The 25578-nt window shown below is 36.3% G+C and overlaps 1 pseudogene; it reads left to right on the top strand.

Moving 5' to 3' along the window:
- Positions 1–3584: 3584 nt before the first annotated feature.
- On the top strand, positions 3585–24840 carry LOC114611528 (annotated as a pseudogene).
- Positions 24841–25578: the final 738 nt, after the last annotated feature.

The following is a 25578-nucleotide window of genomic DNA, read 5'->3' as shown; positions in this document are numbered from 1 at the left end:
ACAATTTATAGCCAAGAAGGAAAAAAGAATCAGTAATGTTCTGAATTTCCTCAATAGTTTATAATAGACACTACTTTCAATTTACAAGTATATTTTCATAACAAATAATTTTCACCTGATCATTATGATACAATCAGTGATCTACATGTAATAATTCTAAAACCTTAAAATATAGATCAAACTTACATCCTTTTATATTGAGTATAGGTTAAGCAAACATTTAGCATTTATTTCCATTATTAACATATGTGAGCACATGCACTGTATCTTCCAGAACAAGCAAATGAAGAGAATGCCATGTAAAGTATTAAGTAGTTTAATGATTACATTGTTTGAAAAAGGACATTCTATTCATGCTGATTAGAATCAATTTTTGTCTGGCATGACTTTAGTGAAAGTCATAGCTAGTAATAGAAATGTAACGTTTTTCTACATGTCAAGGAAAAATATTTTCCTAATGTGATTTGGATAATGCTCTACTGTAAACTGTGGTACATCACATCCTGTTTTGTAATGATAGTAAATCTAATATCAAGAAGAACTTAAGTATACTAAAATGTGAAGACTACTCTTTCAGCACCATCACCAAGTCCTTCCTTGGGTACCCCCTCCAGAGATGACTGAGTATTTCAATAATCAATCCATTTGACTCTTGAGATCAATGTTCAAAGTGATAAGAAATGAAAGCCTGCTATATTTTATTTTGTTTTTAATGTGGATTTTTAGTACATGACTCTCTAAGCATTGACGAATAATACAATCTCTAAGTCATATAAGGTACAATGACTAAAATGAAAAGAAAATATATATATAATAGTTTTCTACATAAAGCCCTTAGTGAAGCTGGGTATGGTGCCACATGCCTATACTTTCTGCAAATTTAGGAGACTGAGGCAAAAGTAATGCAACAAGTTTGAAGAGTGTCTGGTATAAAATATGGATACTAGGATAGCTGAGAATAAATTTAACAAGACTGAACACAACTGAATAAAACAATATATTCAATAATTCCTAGTTTATCTACAGAATAAAACCAAGTTTTAGCCATTAATTTACCTCTCTACCTTTCTCTATTAAGTCTCTTAACCTTCTGGCAAATTAGCCTTTTCATCATGACAAGTGTGCCTGGGTTTGCTCAGCTTTTAAAATACATAGTTCCTTTGCAAGGCCCCTTATTTTCTGTTATTCATAACTCATATGATCTTCCATCATTTTCTCCCATTATGAACTTAACTGCCTAAATACAATATCCTTCATAAACTTTTCTTGAAAACCCTAATATAATGTGTATCCTGTCCTCTGCTATTAATTTTTGAATTCCCATCACATGTCAGGTTCTCTTCTGAAGATCATTTTTGGCTTCAGCTGTAGACCAGCAGTAGAGTTCTTACCAACTATGGGTAAGACATTGGGTTTAGTCTACAGTAGCTCCAGATAAACTTGGTTTATTTTATACATTTTTTGGGTAAACTCTCTGAGATTCAAGGATATCTTATTCATCTGTGGGTATCTACCATATTCTATTTCTCACAGTATAAACTACACAATACTAGAAAGGATATTGAGACAGAAAGTCTACTAATGTTTTTTCATTTGCCAATGAGTTCTCACAAAATGCTATAAAATCCAACTTTAGATTTAAGCAAATGCGCCTGCATCACAGATATTCAAAAAAATGTAACAGGGTCATTAGAGGTAATTGGATCTATTTGAGCCAGGAAAAGACTGTGCTATTTGCCTTGAGGTATTTAAAAATCAAAGATACGACCTCATTTGTATGGGTTGGTTTGAGTGTGGGTCTGCATAACACTCCTGACCTCCTCAGTGACAATTATGGCTCTTTATTAGTAATTTTAACGTTCATACAGCAAATGATTGAATGATGAAAATGAATACTACTGTTTTAGTGATGTGATTACAAATTTCTTTTAAAATTAACTATTTTCAATTATATAAAATAGTAAAGCTTCTAAAATTTTATATTTTCAGTATTTTTTTCAATCTTTTGATTTCTTTTTTATCTTCTCTAAGTATAGGTTTTTCTTTCTTTTTTTTATGGCACTAATGGCTCAAAACCATTTTTTATGGCTCAAAACCAGAGAGGAACCCATTATTTCTTTATAGGCACAGAATTTTAAGGCTAGCAGTCAATGAGTCTTAAGTGCTAATTGTATGTAATATCAACAGAAGCCCATAAAAATCATTACAAAAACCTCAATTTATGAGAGGTTAAGAGAAGGCTATCAGGTAGGCCTCCTGACCTACAACAGAATCCTATATCCTTCATCTCCCTATACTTCCTTAAGTTCCTGTTTTTTCTAGATCTCTGCAGTGCAACTTTTTTATAATCACTTGGACATTTTTCTTGTCAAAGAAAACCTTCACTCAGGGAAATTGCCTTCTATAATGCATGATATTTCATGATTTTTTAAAAAGAGCCCTCCTATACATATGCAAGATCTGATTCTTTTGTCTGAAACCTATTCTGCTGTGGCATCATGTAATGTTTTGAGTTTACCAAGAATGATTACACATGTATCAGGTTCTATAGGAGTGGTTTTGACTGTGGTCCAAAGGAGGTTTAGAATACATTTGAGGAGAGTAAACGTGCCCATGTATACAGAGAAAAGTAAGTGTGGTAATGTGGATACAATGTGCCCTAAAGACACAGTAAAGAGAGAGATGAATTTTAGTTAAGAATATCAAAGAATATCTCAGTGCATGGGTGTCATGAAATTTGTGCATTTTAAGGAAAATTCTAGAAAACAGCAAGTTCAGTCAAAGACAAAATTTGAATGTCATATGAGGACAAGAACTGACAAATAAACAGGAACAGTAAATAGTGTCCAGTGCCACAGGGCCTTTGTTTTCTTAAATGTAGCAGTAAGGTGTAGGAATCAGGACTTTGAAATGACTCTTAATCATACACAATATTAATTCCCTAAAAAGATGCCTAAGCTTCATCTTCTGAAAAATGAGACTATTCGAGAGAGGTAATTTCCTGATCAGAGCTCTGCTTAAGAAGGTTAAGCCAGAGAAAGTCTATGGTATGAAGATGGATACAACCCATGACAGTTTCTAAGGAGTGTAGCATTATATCACGACATTCCCGGATAAGTAACGCCTGGAAGAAAAATGGGCTCAGTTAATACTGGGTTTGTATGATGGTTGTTAAGCCTATTTCTTGTCCATGGGCTGGGTAGATGGAATATTCCTCCTTTGCCACCAGTCTTCTCCATTTTAGGGCTTTGCTACCTTGAATCTGTTTTTTTTATGGGAGAAATACGCTTTCTGTTTTTGTGACATGACAGATACCAAGAAAAGACAGAGAGAGAGAGAAAGAGAAAGAGACAAAGACAGACAAAGAGAGACATACACAGAGAGACAAAGAGAGAGGGGGGAGGGAGAGGGAGGGGGAGAGGGAGAGGGAGAGGGATGGGGAGAGAGAGAGGGAGGGGGAGAGAGGGGGGAGGGGAGGGAGAGGGAGGGGAGAGAGAGACAGAGAGACCGAGAGAGACAGAGAGAGACAGTGAGAGATGGAGAGAGACAGAGAGAGACAGAGAGAGACAGAGAGGCAGAGAGCCATGGAAATAATGCAGAGGAAATTACTCCAATGTCATGCCCTGTTTGGAGCTGTGGATCTTGCTATGTTGCCCATGTTTGGAGCTGTGGACCCTGCTATGTTGTCCATGTTTGGAGCTGTGGACCTTGCTATGTTGTCCATGCTGAGCTCCAATACTGATCCTTCAACCCAAACTACACAAGGAGCAGGGGTCACAGTGTATAACACAACATCCAAATACAGTGGTTTGCTTTGTTTTTTGATTTTTATTGATTTCTTTATTTTTATGTGCATGGGATTTTTCCTCCAAGGATATCTGTGCAGCACCATGAATCCCCCAGGAATGGAGTTACAGAACACTGCAAAATCCCACGTAAGTGCTTGGAATCTAACCTGTGCCCTCTCAAAGAGCAGCCACTGCCCTTAACCTCTGAGCAATCTCTCCAGGCCCAGCTGCTCTGCTTTTAAAATACACTCTGTTTAAAATAAAATTGTAGTGCATACTATATCATGTACTAAAAGTAGTGTGTGCATATGTGTGTATGTGTACATTCTAGATGTAGCAGAGATTTAATGTTTAGTTAATAATTGATATTTTTATCAGTTTTCAAGTTAATACCATTGTATCTCTTCAATAAGATCAGATAATTCCAACAGATAAAAATTTTAAAAAGAGAGACAGAGAAATGAATTAACATATACAAAACTTACAGTGCACAGCGAGTCACAAAACAATTGTTCTTTTCAGTTTTACAGAAAAAGGAAAATAAAAATATAAAGTAATAGTTTTTAATGGTGCATATACATAGTATAAGCATTTGAAAGGCTGAGGTAGAAAGGTGTTGAGTTTGAGGGCAGCTCGGGAAATTACTGAGAATAATCAGTTTCAACTTAACAAGAACTTATTTCAAAATAAAAGGAAATGGGAAAAAAAAGAAAGAAAGAAAAGAAAACTCTTAAATAACTTGTCTACATTTCCGCAGATGACACAGCATCCTGCCTCATTTTGCCAACTCCTAAACTTGAGAAGTTTCTTATCATTTGTCTTTCTTCCCCTTATATCAATAGGTAAAAGTTTAAAGAAGCAGATCTTAGCTTTGAAAAAGACTTCAACAGTTACATATGTGAGTTCAAGAAGAAAAGTGATAGTTACAGGAAAGGTTGAATGTGTTTATGCAAGGAAGAAAAATCAGCAATTCCCCCTCCAACTCATCTCAAGACAACAACTGTTACACAAGGTAACAAAAATAAACAAAATATAACCTTTCTATTTACTACTGGGCTACCGAATTTTAAATCAACTTCCTTAAATAAAGACATTAATTTTTTTTCATCTAACTGGTAGATTTTTTCTTTTATGTTGGTGGGTTTAATATGTATATATGTGTGGAAGTATCTGTTTGTAGTTAAACTATGTTTTTACTTAAACTTTAAAGTCAATAAAGTTCAAGAAAGAGTTCTAATTAAGATTTAAAAAATATTTTGGATGAAAATAATATTTTGATGAATTTACATTCTATGTATATAAAACATCAACATTGTAAACTACTAAGAGAATGGATATACATAACTATAACCCATTAAGAAACAAAATATGAAAAGCAGAAGTTTTTTGATCTTGGGGAGCCAACCTTCTTTCAATTGTCACAGATAAATTGTACTTAATCAAGTTACAACACTTTTAACAATGATTCAACTTTAAAACTGAATTACAAACCCAGCCTTTGTCTCTTTAAATAACAGGTTCTGCTTATGAGGAATCTTATCTCACAAGCAGACAGAACAACTGAGCCCACATAGTGAATTAAATGATCTTACTAAAATGTGGATATCACTACAAAACAAAAGGAAAAAAAGATCACAGTAGATTGCCAAAGAAAAATTCTACTATCTTCTATCCTCTCGTGATTATATAGCATGATTTTATATGAATGTTCATTAAGGAAAGAAAGGATTTCTTCTAAAGGTTAATGTATGTTACATTTATTACTCTCTGTGGAAATATATTATATTAGCTATGTATGCCATTTCACATGGAACCTGTGCACTCTAGATCAGGTCCACATTGTTATGTGATGCATGTAGAAGCAGCTTAGTCCAATATAGAAATAGTATCTAGTATAAAATGTAGGAAAACATCTTTGATAATATCTTGGTGCATTTCAATAGATAACTGCTTTCTCAAATCCCACAACAAAGTAGAATGATGTAGTAGAAATTTAAGGATGCAAAAATAAACAAAGAAGAAAAAAAGAAGGAGAAGAAGAAGGAGAAGAGGAGGAGGAGGAGGGGGAAGGAGGGAGGAGGAAGGAAGGAGGAGAGAGAGAGAGAGAGAGAGAGAGAGAGAGAGAGAGAGAGAGAGAGATCTCTCCATGGGAGAAATTATGAGAATATTCCATTCAACATTTAGTCTAAGGGTATATCTATGGGCTTGAGATACAAGTCAGTGGTAGAGCACTCAATTAACATGATAATATACTAACCTCTATTGCCAGCACTACAAATACACACACACACACACACACACACACACAATGTTAATTAAAATCCTATTAAGATTGTATTTAATTCCTTTCCAGAAATATTTTTCCCTAAAATACAAGTTCTGTGGCTCCTGAAATTTATCACCACATCAGCTTAACCTGGACATATTGGTGACAGAGAGGTCTGGATCCTGTACCTTCACAGGTTCTCACACCTCATATCAGCATTCCTGAAAAACAGAGTAAAAGCTGAAAGCTTTTGCAGATGGGAGGTTGACAGATGGGAGGAAACAGGAAGCCAGGCAGGGATTTTCCATGTAGGCTTGTTAGGGTACTGCATCAGTGAACACTGATATGTCTATGGGTGTGATTAATTTTGTCAAGGACATAAACTTTGCAGAGGGGGAAAACTGAATTAGATGAAATCATTCCCACTGTTAACGCAGAGTGTGGCACTGAACTTGAGAACATTGTCTTACTGTCAATTCTCATAATACAGCCTAATTAGGTCAAAGTTTAAAAGCAAAAGAAAACAGTATACCGCTTTCACATTTGCATTTGTCTCCTCTTTCAATTCAGTGCACTATTTACATGATTCGTGTGGGACATTTTTAAGCCCCTGTCTCTTATATTATGACTTAAAAATGACCTTTCATTGCTTCCCCGTTGTATTACTACCTCATGGACAGTAAAATATTCTCTAACTGCAACTCGCAGCTTTCCCTTGACTGGTTATTTTTCATTACATCTCAGAAATAGTTCAGCTCATACATGTTCTAGCTCTTGATGAAATTATCAATCAAAAGTGAAGAAATCAGTCATTTTAAGAATGCCAATTACCACTAGAAATACACAAAGAAACAGATATACTATAACAAGTAAGAAAGAATCCTTAAATATATGGTGAAAAAAAACAACCCTACATAATAAAGAGATCAAAATAACAAAAGCATTTTTAAACTGCTTTCAAAGAACAAAGGTTGAATGTTGCAAGATAAGCAAACAAACATCTGTAGAGGAGTTTGTATCTGGACAGCTTTCTTCTGATTATTTCAAAATACACAGCATTTGGAGGGTTCCTTTGCACTGAGACAACCTGGTCAAGTGTAGCTCCAGTATGCTGTCTAGAAAAGCCCTGCTTGTGCCTTTACACGTACACAGATACCTACTGATCCACTCATAAAATTCAACTGAGTTATCTTCTTAAGATGAAAACAGCTGCCTAGACTGATCTGGGTATGTGATTGGACACATTTCTCTGACTTACAGGCCACCATGCCAGTAATGGACAGACAGTCTAAGCTGGAGTTTACTGTTTATTTCCAGGTTCCTGGAAATTTTATAATGTCTCTGTATGTCAGTTTTCTTATGTGGGAAATGAGGAATTGAACTGGATTATTTCTAAACTCATTTTCAGCTGTATGATTCTAGACAAGTGGAATGATGAAAAAAATCCATGTGGTTTTATTGAGTTGCCTTTGTCCTTGGTCCTTAACAGCTTTGTACCTTAGGGTTTGATTCATTATGGCCAGGAAAGAACATTTCCATTTCAATTTCCAAGATAATCATGGCAAACTTTAACCCTTTCAGATTAAATGTTAATTTTCTTATTTTTCTTAGACCTCTGCATTTGTTAGCCCAGGACTTCCCTGTAATTAGATGTCACTCTTTTGATTAATTCTGTATTTGCTTCAGGAAAGTGCCTATTTTTAGCCCTGAGATTATTTCTAATGTGTGCACTTCCTGCACTATCTATGCTTGCTCTTGTGTTTTTATGCCCTTTTCCTTGCACCTAAGTAGTACTTTACTTTACTTTAGATGATAATTCTCTTTAAGAGTCTGATCTTGCCCTTTAATAAAGATTTACCAATTCTATCCTAATAATATACAGAGTGACATATGTACCTTTTCCTGTTTCTACTTAAACTCAAAACATTTTATGTTAAGTAGAGCAAATCATCTTGCTATTCCATAATTTTTCCTCAAACATCTAAAATTTCCCTTAAAGTAATGTGGATTGTATTTCTTGTCATAAAATATATTCCAAAGTTTGAATTGTTTTATGGGTAAGAATAGATATGTCCCACTAGGTAACTTTAAAATAATTACAGTGTTTGCTACAAGTAAAAAGGCTTTTTAAAGTATAGTCAACAAACTGATACCCTCATAGAAAATATTTGGACATGATATAAATTCAGTTCAGTTGTAGGGTAATTAAATTCAAAGGCTCAAATGACTATCCTAGATTATAAATTATAATGTGTTTTATCACTGAAGAAGCTATATTATATTATCTTAATGATTAAAAAATACACAAATGAAAAAGAATATTTTATATCTGGTTTTTGATCTTTTAATATGTCATCTATAAGTTTTCTTCCACTCTAAAGGAAGAAGAGAGAACAGTGAGTTCTTAAAACATAAAGACCCAGGTAGGAAATAATTATGCTAACTAACCATCTCTGAATTTCTCCATTGATTCATTCCAAATGGCCCAAATACCACTGTCATTAATTTACTCCATAATAGTTAAAGCAAAGTCTCAAGCTCCTGACAATAGGCAAGGAGTCAGGTGGCTAAAGTGGATAAGAAACTGGTTCTTTCAGCAAATGTACACAAAACCATACAATAAGCATATAAACACCAATTATTGCAAGGACAGAAGAATATGATTGTGCCATTATATTTCTGCTTCCTCCACACACCTCAGAAGAGGTACCCTTGGTTCTTTTCTGAGTCTTTTACCCTTCAAAGCTTTTTATAGGAACTCTTCAAGCACAGAGAAAAACAATATTAACATTGTCAAAAAAAAAAAAAAAGGATGTCTCAAGCTTCTTGCTTGGAGACTTTGATTAAAATTCTAAATGTTAAGCTCTTCAAATGGCAATTCATTAAAAAGTTGTCCAGTATTTCAATGTTTCTATAGCATTCAGTGAGTATTTAAATGTTTTCAACTGTTATAGAAGAAAGTGAAGGCATATGATATATGAAAATTTTCTTAAAGTAGACTATTCAAATCTTTTTTTCACACCCGTAATAATTTATACATATTGTTGAATGCATTTTGTACTTTCTGTTCCCTAATACTTAGCTTATAGTTTGCAATATATTAAATGTATAGTACAGAATTCTGGTTTTTTTGCATGAATGAAATTTATTTCACATTGTATATTCTTTAATAATTATTGTGTTTATTAGTATATTTATACTCATTTTAAACATTATTTTATTATTTGGTGTTTATGAGTGTTTTGCTACTTGTATATCTGTGCACCGTAAGCATGCAGTACCATCAAAGACTAGAAGAGGGCCTCAGATCCCCTGGGACTGGAGTTATAAACACTTGTGAGCTGTCATGTGGGTGCTGGGAGTGGAGATTGAACCCACGTGCTCTGAAAGAGCAGTCAGTGGTTTTAACTTACAAGCCATTGCTCCAGAATGAACTTATACTTCTATTGTGCTCTTCAGAAAGAAGATAATGGCTGGGCAGTGGTGGCACATGCCTTTAATTCCAGTCCTCGAGAGGCAGAGGTGGGAGGATTTCTGAGTTCAAAGCCAGCATAGTATACAGAGTGAGTTCCAGGACAGCCACGGCTCCTGTCTCAAAAAAAAAAAGAAGATAATACTTTGAAATTTTCTAGAGCTTCAATGCATGTTATATGTGATTTTTTTCATTAAAAATTATTTACTGAGTAGGAGCTGGAGAGATGTCTCAGCTCTTTTATAGAACCTGTGTTTAAGTTCCAGGACCTATGTGGTAGCTCACAACTCTGCGTAAATTCAGTCTCAGGGAATATGATCCCTCTCTGCTTGTCTTTGTCACTGCTACACACACATGTAGCATAGACATACATGCAGGCCAAACATGTATACAAACATACATACATACATACATACATACATGCATACATACATACATAATTTTTATAAAGCATTTACTGAGACTGGTGTGTGTCAATGCTAGTGATTGAGCAATGAGTAGATTCTAATTCTGATGTTATTGTTAGGAAGAAATATCCTATTCTATTTCAAATAGTTATGTTTTCCTTAATATGACACACAGTAATGTGCTGTAATAAAACAATGATTTTCCATAATTTAATTATGGCAAAGCAATTTTTAAAATAGACAATGAACTGCTAATGCTAAACATTCTCATGACCAATTACCTTCAGATCATCTCAGCAGTTAGTTGCATTGAAAATCCAGTTTCCTCATTACTAATAACGCTTTTGACTTTATTGCTCCTAATTTTATGCATGATGGCAATGGAAAATTCTACACATGTTATCGAATCTTACATTTTATATTTCTACTCTTCTCTCATGCGAAATTTTTCCATATGCGATATGCTTGATCTTTTAGCTCATCTCCATGTTACTGCCCCTTCCTCCTCACTATCTACGCCATAACAATTTTTTTTCCTGTCCAGTCTCATTTCAGAATCTTTTGTGTCATTCTGAAGTAAGGACAAGGAGAAAATCATTAGTTTTCTAACATTTTTAATAGTTTTCTAGCGTTTTTAAATGCTTTATTAACATGTTCTTGCTATTTGTATCAACATTGTGTGTGAATTAACAATAAATTTTCTGGGTCATATTGCTTCACTGTTAACATTTTTCTGTGGCATATTGATGTTTTGTTAGCAATTACCAAATGTTGCTATTTTGGTACATTATACAGCATTTTCCATATAGAACACCTACTCATAATTTTTCTATAATACTATTAATCAAAAATATCATTATTTTTTATGAATTACAAAGTCCCGAGAATCATAGGATCAAGTACATCTTTGTCTTGATTCTCAAGAAACAGACAATGGAGGCAATCCAAACCTTCTGAATCTCAACTTTGTATAGTTTTCTGACTCTTAGTTTTGAGAAAATATAATTTAAAATTATAAGTACCAAATTAGGTTGATATGGAATAACACAGTCCAATGTTCAAAATCTAAAACTTAAGCTTAATTAGGCACTTCTACTGGGTACTGAATTTTATGCTCAAGTAGTAACATATTCCTCCTCCATCATTTTGTCAAGGATTAGATAAATTCTTTTCTCACAATTTGGATCGGTGTCAAAGAATAATCTAGATTTCTATAAAATATTATATACACATAAGCCAGCATGGCCCGCCAGCTAATCATCTGTGATTTTGTTTTTATTGATGCTGACATTTTTTCCCTTTATGCGATGATTAGGTGGAAGGTAATTTAATTTTTCCTTCAAGATTTTTAGCTGACATACATACATATACATAGCATAGTATCTGTATATATTAGAGGAGCGTATAGTGTGATGGTTTTATGCCTGTATATCCTAAAATAATCAAGCTAGCCCTTTAAGTGTGGTCACTACCTCACACTCTACCATTTCTTCTTGTGAGAACATTTGAACTGCTCCCTTCTAGCTGTTTTGAAAACTCACTATGAAATTAACCACCATAATCCTACAGTGAAATAGAACATCTGAACTTATTCTTCTTATCATAACATAAATCTTAATAGCTCTTTAAATGTAACTTTTAAAGGGTAATTGATTATTTTGGCTGTTCTTATCTTTTATAATTTAATTTTTACTTCTTTGCTTTGGATTAATTAATGCTTTTGCATTTTCCACGCTGATAATTTCATTATAAACTATTTAAAACTTGTTCCAATGTCAGCAAATTAAAGTTATTACTTATAGTCAGATTCTCAACTTTGTAGATCATACAAGAGTAACATATGGCTAAAAACCTTGGTCCTTTCTTGTTGCTTTATTTTGTCATAGTTGATATGTTGCAAAGAAAATAAAAATTAGGCTATATCTTACTGAAAACAGTAAAGTTTTTATTTTCCATATATTTTATTATCTCTATTTATTATTATATTTCCACAATCCTAGATAATTGATAACAATATGTTAGGTATAATTTTAGCTACAGATTGAACTTAACATATGCTTTTAAATTTCCCTAGAAACAAATTACAGAAATAGTACTACTGCAATTTTGCTTTGTCATACAACACTGTTTAGCTATGTATGGTATTTTAATTTGACTTTGTGGTGTGGAGTTTTAAGAACCTGCCTTAAGGTTAGATAAAGAGAGTTCAGTGGGCCATAAAGCACTTGGAATGCAAGCCTGAAAACCTGAGTTCAGTTCTTTAGAACCAACATCAAAGCAGGCAAGATATCATAAAGCACCTATAATCCTGGTATGCTAGGAGGGAAACTGACGCAAACACTAAGGCAGCTCTTCAGCTGGCTGACATTGTTTATGCTGTGGGGAAGAGGCCTTGCCTTACACAAGGTGTAAAGGGAAGAACTGACACTTGAAAGTTGTCCTCTGACCTCTACATATGTGTCATGGCATGGGACTTACATGCCGTCACTCATACACATATTACTCATACACACATGTATACACATACACACACAGAGACACACACACACAGTAACTTACATTAGAAAATAGTTGATTGACCATTTGTTGTCTAAATGTTCTAGCTAGAACTTCAAGTACTATATATAATAGATAGGGAGAAAGGGGGCAGCCTTGCCTAGTCCCTGATTTTAATGGGATTGCTTCAAGTTTCTCTCTATTTAGTTTGATGTTGGCTACTGGTTTGCTGTATATTGCTTTTGCTATGTTTAGGGATGGGCCTTGAATTCCTGATCTTTCCAAGGCTTTTAATATGAAGGGATATTGAATTTGTCAAATGCTTTCTCAGCATCTAATGAAATGATGTGTTTTCTTTCTTTGAGTTTGTTTATTTAGTGAATTACATTAATGGATTTCCAAAGGAGTACACATGGAGGGACCCAGGGCTCCAGCTTCATATGTAGCAGAGGATGCCCTTGTCGGGCATCAATGGGAGGAGAGTCCCTGGGTCCTGTGAAAGCTCAATGTCCCAGTGTAGGGAATTGGAGGGTAGGGAAGCAGGAGAGGGTGGGTGGGGGAATACTCTCATAGAAGCAGTGGAGGGAGGATGAGATAAGGAGTTTCTGGATGTGGGGAACCAGGAAAGGGGAAAACATTTGAAATATAAATAAAGAAAATATTCAATAAAAAAGAAAATAGTTGAATAGCATTTTTAGATATTTGCAACCAATTTTCTGGCTTTCAGTTTATAATTCAAAGTTACTGTTTGAAAAGAATGGTGTTCACTCTGGAAATCAGTCTGAGGGTTTACCAAAAATACCTAAAGGTCTTCAACCTGAAAATCTAGCTATACCACTCCTGGGCATATACCCAAAAGATGTTCCACTGTACTACAAGGACACATGCTCTACTATGCTCATAGCAGCTTTATTCATAATAGCCAGAAACTGGAAACAACCCAGATGTTCCTCAACTGAAGAATGTACAGAGAAAATATGGTTCATTTACACAATGGACTACTAGTCAGCTATTAAAATCAAGGACATTATGAACTTTACAAGCAAATGGATGGAACTAGAATGATGTAACCCAGACCCAAAAGGACTTTCATATGTATTCACTGATAGGTGGACCTTACCCATCAAGTACAGAATGTCTATGGTATACCCCACAAACCCAAAGAAGTTAAATAAGAAGGAAGACCCAAGCAAGGATGCTTGAATCTCACTTAGAAGAAAAAAAAATTAGTCATAAGAGGCAGAGGGAGAGAAGTAATGGGAAGAAGACAGGGAGGGGAATGGGGAGGCAGGAACAGGTAGAGACAGGGGAGAGGACCAGTGAGCCAGGAGAATAAACAGAAATCTGCAGTGCTTAGGGTGAAGAAGAGTGAATCTCTAGGAAGACCCAGAAACCTGGGATGGGGTAGGTTCCCAGGAATCGATGCAAGTGACACTAGCTGAGATGCCTAACAATAGAGACAGGAAACCTGTAGGGGCCACCTCCTGTAGCCTGGCAGAACCCCCAGTGGAAGGATAGGGACACCAACCCACACACTAAACATTCAACCCCAAATTTGTCCCATTTAATAGAAATGGATAGAACAGAGACAGAAAGAAAGGCCACTCAATGAAAGCAATCCACGGGCAAACACCAGTCCTTGACATCCTTAATGATACCATTATCCTTGCAGACAGGAGCCTAGCATAACTGTTTTCTCAGTGACTATACCCAGGAGTAGATGGAAACAGAAGCAGATACAACAAAACATTAGACCCAGAGGTCGCGGATACCTATGGAAGAGTTGGAAAGATCGAAGACCCAGAAGTAGATGGAAAACTTCACAGAAAGGCCAACAGAATCAACAAACCTAGACCCCTGGGAGCTCTCAGAATCTGAGCCACCAATCAAAGAACATAAAGAAGCTGGAATAAGACACCTCAGCACATCTGTAGCAGATGGGCAGCTCAGTCTTCACAGCTGCCCTCTCTGGCCTCAGTGAGAGAGGACTCACAGATGCTGGCAGAGAATTGATGTGCCACAGTTGGGGGAAACTCTGAGGGGGAGTAGTGTAACAAATAATTAATTAAAAATAAATAGGTATGCAAATAAAAACAACAAAAATAGTTTAATCAGTATATCAAAGCATCAGACTAAAGCAAAGTTGGATGCATATTCTGAAACAAATCACTATCCATCTATTTTACCAAATAACCTTTGGTACCTTATTTTACATTTCATGAAGTTCACGTTGACCTAGCCCTAATTACCCAAGATGGAATAAACACATTTCCTCACAGCTGAAGGAACGTTTGTTTCATCGTATATTCTGTTATGATTTAGTATAATTCATGAAACCCATTATAGTGTGGTGACTAAATGAGAAATGTTCTCTATAGGCTCAGATAGTTGAGCCCTTGATCTCAAGTTAGTGCACTGTTTAGGAAAGCTATGGAACTTGTAGGAGGAGGCTTGCTGGTGGAATTATGTCAGGGGTGGGATGGGCTTCGAGAGTGTATAGCATTGACCCTCTTCCAGTTCACTCTCTCCTGTTTCGTGGAGAGAGCATGATCAGCCAGCTTCCTAATCTGGCCACCTGCTGCCATCCTGTTTGAACATTCTGTGTTACAGATTTTGTATTAGTCATTGTTCTGTTGCTATAATAACCATGACGTGACCAGAAACAACTTACAGAGGATATAATGTATTTTTGCTTCCAGTTGTGGTATAAAAGTCTATTATGGTGGGTTCTCAGTGGAGCTTTGTGTTTTAAAAAGTATGGTTTTGTTTTATTTCCAGAGTCTCTTGGTTATGTTCATCCCTCTTTTCAGGCCCCAAATTGCTTCCTGTAACTTCTTTACATTTAGTTGATTTGATATAACATTTTTAAGCCTTTCTCACTCCTTCAACTACGGTGGATAGTTTTCCTAAGTTTATAAACCTAGGTGGGACTTCATGGTTTTGAAGGAATTGGGATGCATTGCTCCAGGCTCTTCTGTCTTTCAAAGTTTATACTGAGAAATATTCAGTTATTTTGATAGGTTTTTCTTATTATGACTTGTATTTTTTTTTGCAGTATTCAATATACTTTCTTTGATAACTGTAACATGCCACGAGGATTTTCTTTTATGGCCTTATCTATTTGTGTTCTGTGTGCTTACTATCTGGATGGATGTGTTTTTCTTTAGACTGGGAAAGTTTTCTTCTATAATTTTATTAAAGACTGATCTATGCCAGTAAACATGGTTCTTCTCCCTCATCTAAGCATATAACTTGAAGGCTTGCTTTTTCCCCCCATGGTGTCTCACATTTCCAGTATGTTTCTTTTCTATATATTTTTATGTTTCTTGTTTATTCAGTCTAGATACTTTACTTCATCGTTGAGCCCTGATAATCTGTCTTCTTCCCTCTTCATTCTACCTCTTGGGCTTCTCTTTGAGTTTCTAGTTGGGTTATTCATGTCTTTTAGTTTTTTATATTTTTCAAATCTTCATTTCAGATTAAGTTGTTTTTCATGTTTCCATTCCTTTGTTAAATTCCATTTTCAAGCCCTGCATTATCTTTGTCATTTGTTTATGCTTTTATTCTCCCTAATTTTTTCCTTAATTTCATTGAACTGTTTTATGTCCTTGAATTCTGTGATGAAGATGATAATTATTCTCTAAAATTCTATATCCTGGGGTTTGTCTAAGTCAATGGTTCTCAACTTTCCTACTGCCATGACCACTTAATATAGTTCCTGATGTCTTGGTGAACCCCAACCATAAAATTATTTTGTTTCTACTTCATAATTGTGTTCTTACTATTATGAATTGTAATGTAAATATCTGATATGCAGGACATCTGATATGTGACCATCTAAGTGGCTACAACCCCCAGCTTGAACACTATTGATCGAATTCTCATTTACAGCCAGAAAGATTGTTTGTTTTTTGGTGTTTTGGTTTTTCGAGACAGAGTTTCTCTGTGTAGCCCTGGCTGTCCTGGAACTCACTCTGTAGACCAGGCTGACCCAGAACTCAGAAATCTGCCTGCCTCTGCCTCCCAAGTGCTGGGATTAAAGGCGCCACCACTGCCCAGCCCCACTTGTTTTCATAGTCTTCAGTAAGATATAGCAGGACTTCTAATGATTAACCTAGGTTCTTGGATTCTTGGCTTCCTAAAGTCATTTGCATATTATTTCTTTCTATAAACTTAGTCAGACTGATATTATCACTACAAAATAAAGAGGAAATGCCCCCAATTTTATTTGTGGGTTTCCTACAAGACTACAGCCTTGGCCTCTGTCCCAGCCTCCAGGGGCAAGGTAAAGACATCCTGCATGCTGATTTTGAGTTTATTTTTGATACAGGTAATAATTCCTTTTCTATTTATCTCCCCCAGACTATCTCAAAACACCAATGTTTTTATTATTAACATAGGGAAAGGCAAATAAGGAACACCAGAAACAGATGCATAGATGATTTTATACAAAACCAGGATAGGCCAGATCTCTATGCTGAGAATTGGAACTTCATCACACAGTCTTATGAAACTGGCACTTTGTCTCATTAGCATGTTGGTCAATGTCTCTGCCATTGAAGTAGCAACAAAAATAATTTTATGGTTAGGGGTCACCACAACATGAAGAACTGTGTTAAAGGGTTACAGTATTAGGAAGGTTGAGAACCACTGCTCTAATTAGAAAAATTGTATTAGTTATAATCATATTATATCATATCATAAAATTTAAGACATTAGACATTCATTATAAGGTACTGGCTTCATAGTGGCAAAATAGTAAATTCATAAGCATGACCCAATTCAATATCCAAATTTTTAGGAAACAATGGCTTACTTAACTACACATGTAAGTTTCAGAGTTTGAGCTTCAGCACTAGGATTCAAGCACCCAATTTTTGGAAATGTCACCTAACCCTTACCTGTTTTCTCTTTGAGAATCACCCATTTTTATGTGTAATTCTTTATATATTCATGTTACTGCCTGTGTGAGGTCTGGAGATAGCTTGCTAGAGTTTGTTCTCATCTTTTACCACATGGTTGCTATGAATAGCTGGAGGTTTCCGTGAGTTGACATAGGATTGTTCATGTTTCAGTAATAAGCAAGCCTGGCACTATTAGGTCTAACATAATGTTTGCTATTTTGCTTGTTCTGTATGTTCAGGTCAGACCAGTGGAGGATTTTGCTTTTATCTGACTCTCAGACAGGAGTCTGGTAGACAGTGCAGCCATATCCTGGAAAACTGTCAATCACTGTGGCATCAGGAAAGACAGTTCATAAAGGTCTAACTCTGACAGTTATACGTTCTGGCCCCACAGGGACTCATGTTACTTTTATTCACAATTGTATAGACCAAAGCTAGTCATATGGACTTCACAAAAGGAAAAAGAAACCAGACAATAAAATTTGAATAGGTGACCAGAGATTAGATGCATTTCTATGAATAGCACTAGACAGTTCTACAGTACAATTATGCATAGCACCAACTACATTTTGAAAGTAAATATTACTGACTGAACAGATCATTTAATGTTGTCTTATATGACAATCATCACTAGAATGTAATTCTAGCAGGTCACAGTTCCTTGCTGTTCAGAGTGAAAGAAGCTGACTTAAGAGCCACCTCCTGACAGAATGCTTTCGTGACCTTTCTTTCCATTTTCAAAGCCTTCTTCTAATAGTAAGTTAGTGTTGGAAATGGCATTTCCAAAGACTAGGTGACGTCCTTACAAATACGTTCTGCAAATTGGTCAGATACTGGCAAGCGGTATAGGCAACCGAGGGACAGAGGCTGAGCAGAAGAAAAGTACACAAAGGTATAAATATCTCAAAATGAGAAGAAAGTCAGCCTTAAAAAGATATTTTCTAAAAGAGTTGTTGATGCTCAGCCATTTGAACTCAGGCATTTTAAAGACAGAGAGGTATCTTGATAAAGTGTTTTGTCTGACTTCCACAAAACATTTATCAAGTAAGATGTTTTTATCAAATCCCTGAAGGCTCTGAGACATATGAGAAAGAGAGGCAAAGGAGGCTAAAAAACTGGAAGAACCAGATGTAGTGGATGCCTTCAAGGAACCAACATCTGAGAGATACAACTGGGCTGAACATGTATGAACTCAGAGGCTGTGACCGCACACATAAGACCTGAGTAAGTTCAGGAATGAGACAAAATCCAGGCATGGAGAAGAGGAAATGAACACAAAGTCCCACCCCTGACTAAGAAGTTATTTTCAATTGATATTTGCTTATAAAGGAAAAGAATCTGTTTTTTGTTTTGTTTGGTTTGGTTTGGTTTTTTACAATTATTTCCATTGTAGTGAAACTAGCTATTTCAATCACATTCCAAGGCAAGTCTTATGGCCAAAAATAGTTGACCTACATAAACAAAATCTGTGATTTTTGAGGGTGTTTTGTTTCATTTTAGTACACTGTATCTTATTGGTGTTTTGTTTGTTTGTTTTGGTTTTTCTGGTTTTGTATTGTTTATTTTTTGTTTTGGAGAAGAGAGAGAGAACAAGATCTGAAGTTGAGTAGATAAGGAGATGGATAGGATCTGATAGGAATTGAGGCATGGAAATAATATGACCAAAGTATGTTATATGAAAACAATTTAATAAAAATAAAAAATTTAAAATGCTAAATATAAACAATAAACTTAGAAGCATGCCCTGCCTGCTGGGCCCTCCCAGGGTATGCCCAGCCAAGGTGAACTGAACCCTGTCCTCTGCTTCCTATTTTTGAGCCAGAACTCTGCCAGCTTTCTTTGCAGGCCTGTGGGCACCAGTGGCAATCAAATGTCTAAAGGCCAGCATAAAAACACAATCAACAACAGCCAATGTGGCATCACGATGGCTCAGCTATCATATTAAAGCAAGCCCTGGAAACCCTAACACAGCTGGATCACAAGCAGATGACTTTAAATCTAACCTTATGAAGAAAGAATATTAAAGTCTAAAGGGAACCGGTTAAGCAACATAACAAAGCACACCTATTGGAATGACAAGACTTTAAAAGCCACAAGGGCCTGGGCAGATGATTTGGAGTGTGTAAGAGACCAGAGATGCCAGTCCAGACTACTATTCCCAGCAAAACTTTCAATCACTGTAGATGAAGTAAACAAGATATTTCATGTTAAAACAAAATTTAAACAGTTATCTATCTTCAAATTTAGCCCCACCCAAGATACTACAATGAAACTCCAACTTAAGGAGATTAACTATACCCAAAAAACCACAGCAAATAAAGTCACACCAGTAAATCCAAAAGAAGAAAAATACACATACACACACACATGCATGTACATGCACGCACACACACACAGTACTACCACTGATATTCATAATAACAGGAATTAACAATCATTAGTCTTTAATATATCTCAATATCAATGAACTTAATTTTCCAATAAAGAGACAGAAACTATTAGAATGGATGTAAAAATTGAATCCATTATTGTGCTGCATACAAGAAACACATCTCTGTGGCATGCCTGTCAGGGTCTGGGTGTGGTTCTGCATCCTTCGTTTCCTCCCTCTCAGAGTGTCCAGGTGCCACTTCACACACGGCTGGAAAAATGAAGCAGAGTCTAGAAGAATGAAGCAGAATCTGGGATCCATAATAGTCAGGGGAAAAGAATCCCCCAAGAGGACATCTCAATTCTGAATATCTATGCTCCAAATGCAAGGGCATCTACATTTGTAAAAGAAACATTACTAAAGCTTAAATCATACATTGAATCCCACACATCAATTGTGGGAGACTTCAACACCCACCTCTCACCAACGCACAGGCCATCCAGACAGAAACTAAACAGAAAAATAATGAAACTAACAGATGGTTGACTCAAAGAGATCTGAAAGAACATTTCACTCAAATACAAAAGAATATACCTTCTTCTCAGTACCTCACAGCAAGTCCCAACAAGTACAAGTCCCAACAGATAGATACAAGAAAATTGAAATAACTCCCTATAATTTATCAAACAACCATGGAATAAAACTGGACTTCAACAAGAGAAACAACAGAAATCCTACAAATTCATTGAAAGTGAACGACTCTCTACTCATTGACCACTTTTTCAGGGAAAAATCAAAGAAAGAAATTAAAGACTTTCTAGAATTCGATGAATATGAATATACAATATACCCAAGCTTATGGGACACAATAAAAGCAATGCTAAGAGGAAAGTTCATAGGACTAAAAACCTTCATAAAAATTTGGAGAGATCTCATATTAACAACTTAACAGCATATCTGAAAGCTCTAGAACAAAAAGAAGCAATCACACCCAAGAGGAATAGATGGCAAGAAATAATTAAATTTAGGGCTGAAATCAATAAAAAAGAAACAAAGAGAATGACACAACAAATCAGTGAAACTAAGAGCTGGTTCTTTGAGAAAATCAACAAAATAAACAAACCCTTAGCCAAACTAACTAAAAGAGAAAAAATATCCAAACTAATAAAATCGGAAATTAAAAGAGGCGTATAACAACAGATACTGAGGAAATCCAAAGAATCATTCATTCTCACTTCAAAAACCTGCATGCGAAATAGTTGGAAAATCTAAACAAAATGGATCATTTTCTTGAAAGACATCATTTATCAAGCTAAATCAAGATCAGGTAAACAATCTAAATATACCTATACCCCCTAATGAAATAGAAGCAGTAATTTAAAGTCTCTTAACCACAAGAGAGGTCCAGGGTCAAAATGTTTTAGTGCAGAATTCTTTAAGACATTTAAAGAAGAGCTAATGTCAACGATTCTCAAATTATTCCACAAAATGGAAACAGAAAGAATATTTCCAAATTTATTTTATGAAGCTATAGTCAACTTGACATCTAAATCACACAGCAGTCACCTTCATAATTTCTTGGTTGAGTCTTTGTGTGGTTTAGAAATGAAGGTGACTCTTGTGTCTTATACTGTAAAAGAACTTCTGAAAGTATCACCATCCCTGATTTCAAATTGTACTACAGAGCAATAATAATAAAAAAAAAAGAACACATGGTACTGGCATAAAAACAGACATGTTGACCAAGCAAATCAAATTGAAAACCAGATGTAAACCTACACACTGATGGACAATTGATTTTTGACAAAGAAGCCAAAATTATATAATAGGAAAAAGCATCTTCCACAAATGATATTGGTCTAACTTCAGGTCTGTAAGTAGAAGAACAAAAATAGATTTATATCTATCACCCTGCACAATACTCAAGTCCAAGTGGATCAAAGACCTCGACATAAAACTGTATACACTAAATGTGACAGAAGAGAAGTTTCCACAAGGACATTTACTCTACTATATCCATAGCAGCAGAAACTGGAAACAACATAGATGTCTCTCAATCAAAGAATGGATAAAGAAAATGTGGTACATTTACACAATAGAGTATTACTCAGCCACTAAAAAAATGACATCACACGATCAGATTGATCTAAGACAGTGACTGGAACCTGGAACTGGAAACGGAAACCAACCCTACCACTAATACCCTGAAGAAGAGGAAAAAACAAAGTCTAATCAGGAGGTTGCTAACTCAGAGCACTATATTACACACCCTCTATAGAACAACAGGGCACTGAGGTTGAATCTAACCAAGCAAGTGAAAGACCTCTATGACAAGAACTTCAAGTCTCTGAAGAAAGAAATTGAAGAAGATCTCAGAAGATGGAAAGATCTCCCATGCTCATGGATTGGCAGGATTAATATAATAAAAATGGCCATCTTGCCAAAAGCAATCTACAGATTCAATGCAATCCCCATTAAAATCCCAACTCAATTCTTCACAGAGTTAGAAAAGGAAATTCTCAAATTCATATGGAATAACAAAAAACCCAGGATAGCGAAAACTATTCTCAACAATAAAAGAACTTCTGGAGGAATTACCATCCCTGACCTCAAGCTGTACTACAGAGCAATAGTGATAAAAACTACCTGGTATTGGTACAGAGACAGGCAGGAAGATCAATGGAATAGAATTGAAGACCCAGAAATGAACCCACACTCCAATGGTCACTTGATCTTTGACAAAGGAGCTAAAACTGTCCACTGGAAAAAGGACAGCATTTTCAACAAATGGTGCTGGTTCAACTGGAAGACAACATGTAGAAGAATGAAAATTGATCTATTCTTATCCCCTTGTACAAAGCTCAAGTCTATGTGGATAAAGGACCTCCACATAAAACCAGATACACTGAAACTAATAGAAGAGAAGGTGGGGAAAAGCCTCGAATACTTGGGCACAGGGGAAAAGTTCCTGAACAGAACTCCAATGGCATATGCTCTAAGATCGAGAATTGACAAATGGGACTTCATAAAATTGCAAAGTTTCTGTAAGGCAAAGGACACTGTCAATAGGACAAAACGACAACCAACAAATTGGGAAAAGATCTTTACCAATCCTTCATCTGATAGAGGGCTAATATCCAATATATACAAAGAACTCAAGAAATTAGACTCCAGACAACCAAATTACCCTATTAAAAAATGGGGTATAGAGCTTAACAAAGAATTTTCAACGGAAGAAACTCGAATGGCCGAGAAGCATCTAAAGAAATGTTCAGCATCCTTAGTCGTCAGGGAAATGCAAATCAAAACAACCCTGAGATTCCATCTCACACCAGTCAGAATGGCTAAGATTAAAAACTCAGGTGATAGTAGATGCTGGCGAGGGTGTGGAGAAAGAGGAACACTCCTCCATTGTTGGTGGGACTGCAAGATGGTGCAACCACTTTGGAAATCAGTCTGGCGGTTCCTTAGAAAATTGGACATAGCATTACCCGAGGATCCAGCTATACCACTCCTAGGCATATACCCAGAAGATGCTCGAACATATAACAAGGACATATGCTCAACTATGTTCATAGCAGCCTTATTTATAATAGCCAGGAGCTGGAAAGAACCCAGATGTCCTTCAACTGAGGAATGGATTCAAAAAATGTGGTATATTTACACAATGGAGTATTACTCAGCTATTAAAAACAATGAATTCGAGAGGTTCCTAGGTAAATGGATGGAACTAGAAATTATCATCCTGAGTGAGGTAAACCAATCACAAAAGAACACACATGGTATTCACTCACTGATTATTGGATATTAGCCTAGAACCTTGAAATGCCCAAGATGCAACTCACAGGCCACATGAAGCCCATAAAGAAGGAAGACCAAGTGAGGGTGATTCGGTCCTTCTTAGAAGGAGCAACAAAATACTCAAGGGAGCAAATATGGAGACAAAGTGAGGGACAGAAACTGAAGGAGGGGCCGTCTCAAGACCACCCCACCTGAGTATCTATCCCATGTGCAATCACCAAAGGTAGATGCTGATGTGGAAGACAGGAAGTGCATGCTGATAAGAGCCTGATATGGATATCTCCTCAGAGGCCTTCAAGAGTCAGACATATTCAGAGGCAGATGCTCACAACTAGCCATTGAACTGATCATGGGGTTCTCAATAGAGGAGTTAGAGTGAAGACTGAAGGAGCTGAAAGGGTTTGTGGCACCATGAGGAGAGCAACAATACCAACCAACCACAGCTCCCAGGGTCTAAACCACCAGCCTGGGAGCACTTAGGGGGGGATCCAGGGCTTCAGCTGAATATGTAAAAGTGGAGGGCCCTGCTGGGCATAGGTGGAAGAAGAGAACCTTGACCTCATGAAGGCTGGATGCCCCAGGGGGTGGGAATTTTGAGGGTGGGGAGGTGGGAGTGGGGGGGTGTAGATAGAGGTTACATCCACAGAGAAGAAGGAGGAGGGGCGAGGGCATTGGGGGTTCCGAGGGGGTGGTGGGGGATGGGGTAAGGGGACAACATAGGAAATGTAAATAAATCATCCAATAAAAAAAAAAAAGAAGTTAAAAAAAAACGATAAAAGCAAAACTTGACAAATAATCTTTCAATTGACCTCTAAGTTTGATACTGTTGAAGACTTTTGGGCTCTTACACAATCATATCCAGTTATCTAATAATTTAATGCCTGGCTGTGACTATTCACTTCTTAATGATGGTATTGAGCCTCTGTGAGGAGAAGAGAAAAACAAACAGGAGGACAAAGGCTAAAATTACATTGAACAAGCAGCAGAGAGGAAGTGACCTCAATCATATTTGGCTAGAGACACTGCTATGCCTTATTGGAGAATCTTTTGATGACTACAGGGATGATGTGTGTGGAGTTGTTGTTAATGTTAGAGCTAAAGATGAAAAGATAGCAATATGGACTGCAGAATGTGAAAACAGATGCTGTCACACACATAGGATGGGTATATAAGGAAAGGTTGGGACTTCCTCTGAAGATAGCGATTGGTTATCCGTCCCACACAGACACAGGTACAAAGATCGGTCCACCACAAAAACTAGGCTTGCTGTTTGAGAAGAAACCATCTGAGTATTCTCATAGGAGACTGTGTCACACAATCAAGACTGGGAGCTGAGCCAAAGCCTCATCAAAGAGTGGACTGCAGTGAAGTTGATTCCACCCACGTGTTGCTAAGGTAAAGAGTAGTCTTGTTTGCCTTTGTCTTGTACTTCTGTGTTCATTCTCCTCCCCAGACCCCCAACTTTTGCTAGTGTCTCCACTATCCCAATCAAAGATTTACAGTATACGTCACTCCAGAACCTGCAGATGTGTTCCTGGCCCGCTCTGAAAAAGGCAGTTAGAATTACCATGACACACACATTTGCCTTTCCACAGTATTCAAAAAAGAATTTGCATTTCTATATTACCTTAGCAGGAAAAGATCTAGTTATGTTGCACTCCATACAGGAGCAGACTTTGCTGGAGTGAGAGTCTACAGCTTTCTAGCAACCTTCTCTTTCCTGTCACAGAATTGTCCTCATTGTCTACTTGCTGATGGCTGCTAGATTTTAATTTATTTGCTTCCCTCCTTGATAACATTAGTGATTCTGATTCTCGTTTTTCATTCGTTTTGCTTTTGATTTTTTCTTCATGTAACATTGGTGAAGGATCCAGGAATATGACAGAAAGGTGGAATAAAGAGTACATTTGTGCGTTCTTTGGTAGCTTTTTTTTTTTGTAACTTTGCTACAGATTTATGTATTTCATTCAAATCAGTGATCTATGTATGTGTACAAAACTGTAAATAAACTGTGTACACTAAATTGTCTTTAAACACAAAACAATGACATCATGAAATTTGCAGACAACTGGA

Source organism: Grammomys surdaster, unplaced genomic scaffold (assembly GCF_004785775.1).
Source record: "Grammomys surdaster isolate TR1022 unplaced genomic scaffold, NIH_TR_1.0 126115, whole genome shotgun sequence".
NCBI classification, from domain to species: Eukaryota; Metazoa; Chordata; class Mammalia; order Rodentia; family Muridae; genus Grammomys; species Grammomys surdaster.
Note: the sequence above shows the minus strand (reverse complement) of the source record. Positions and strands in the feature narration are given on the sequence as shown.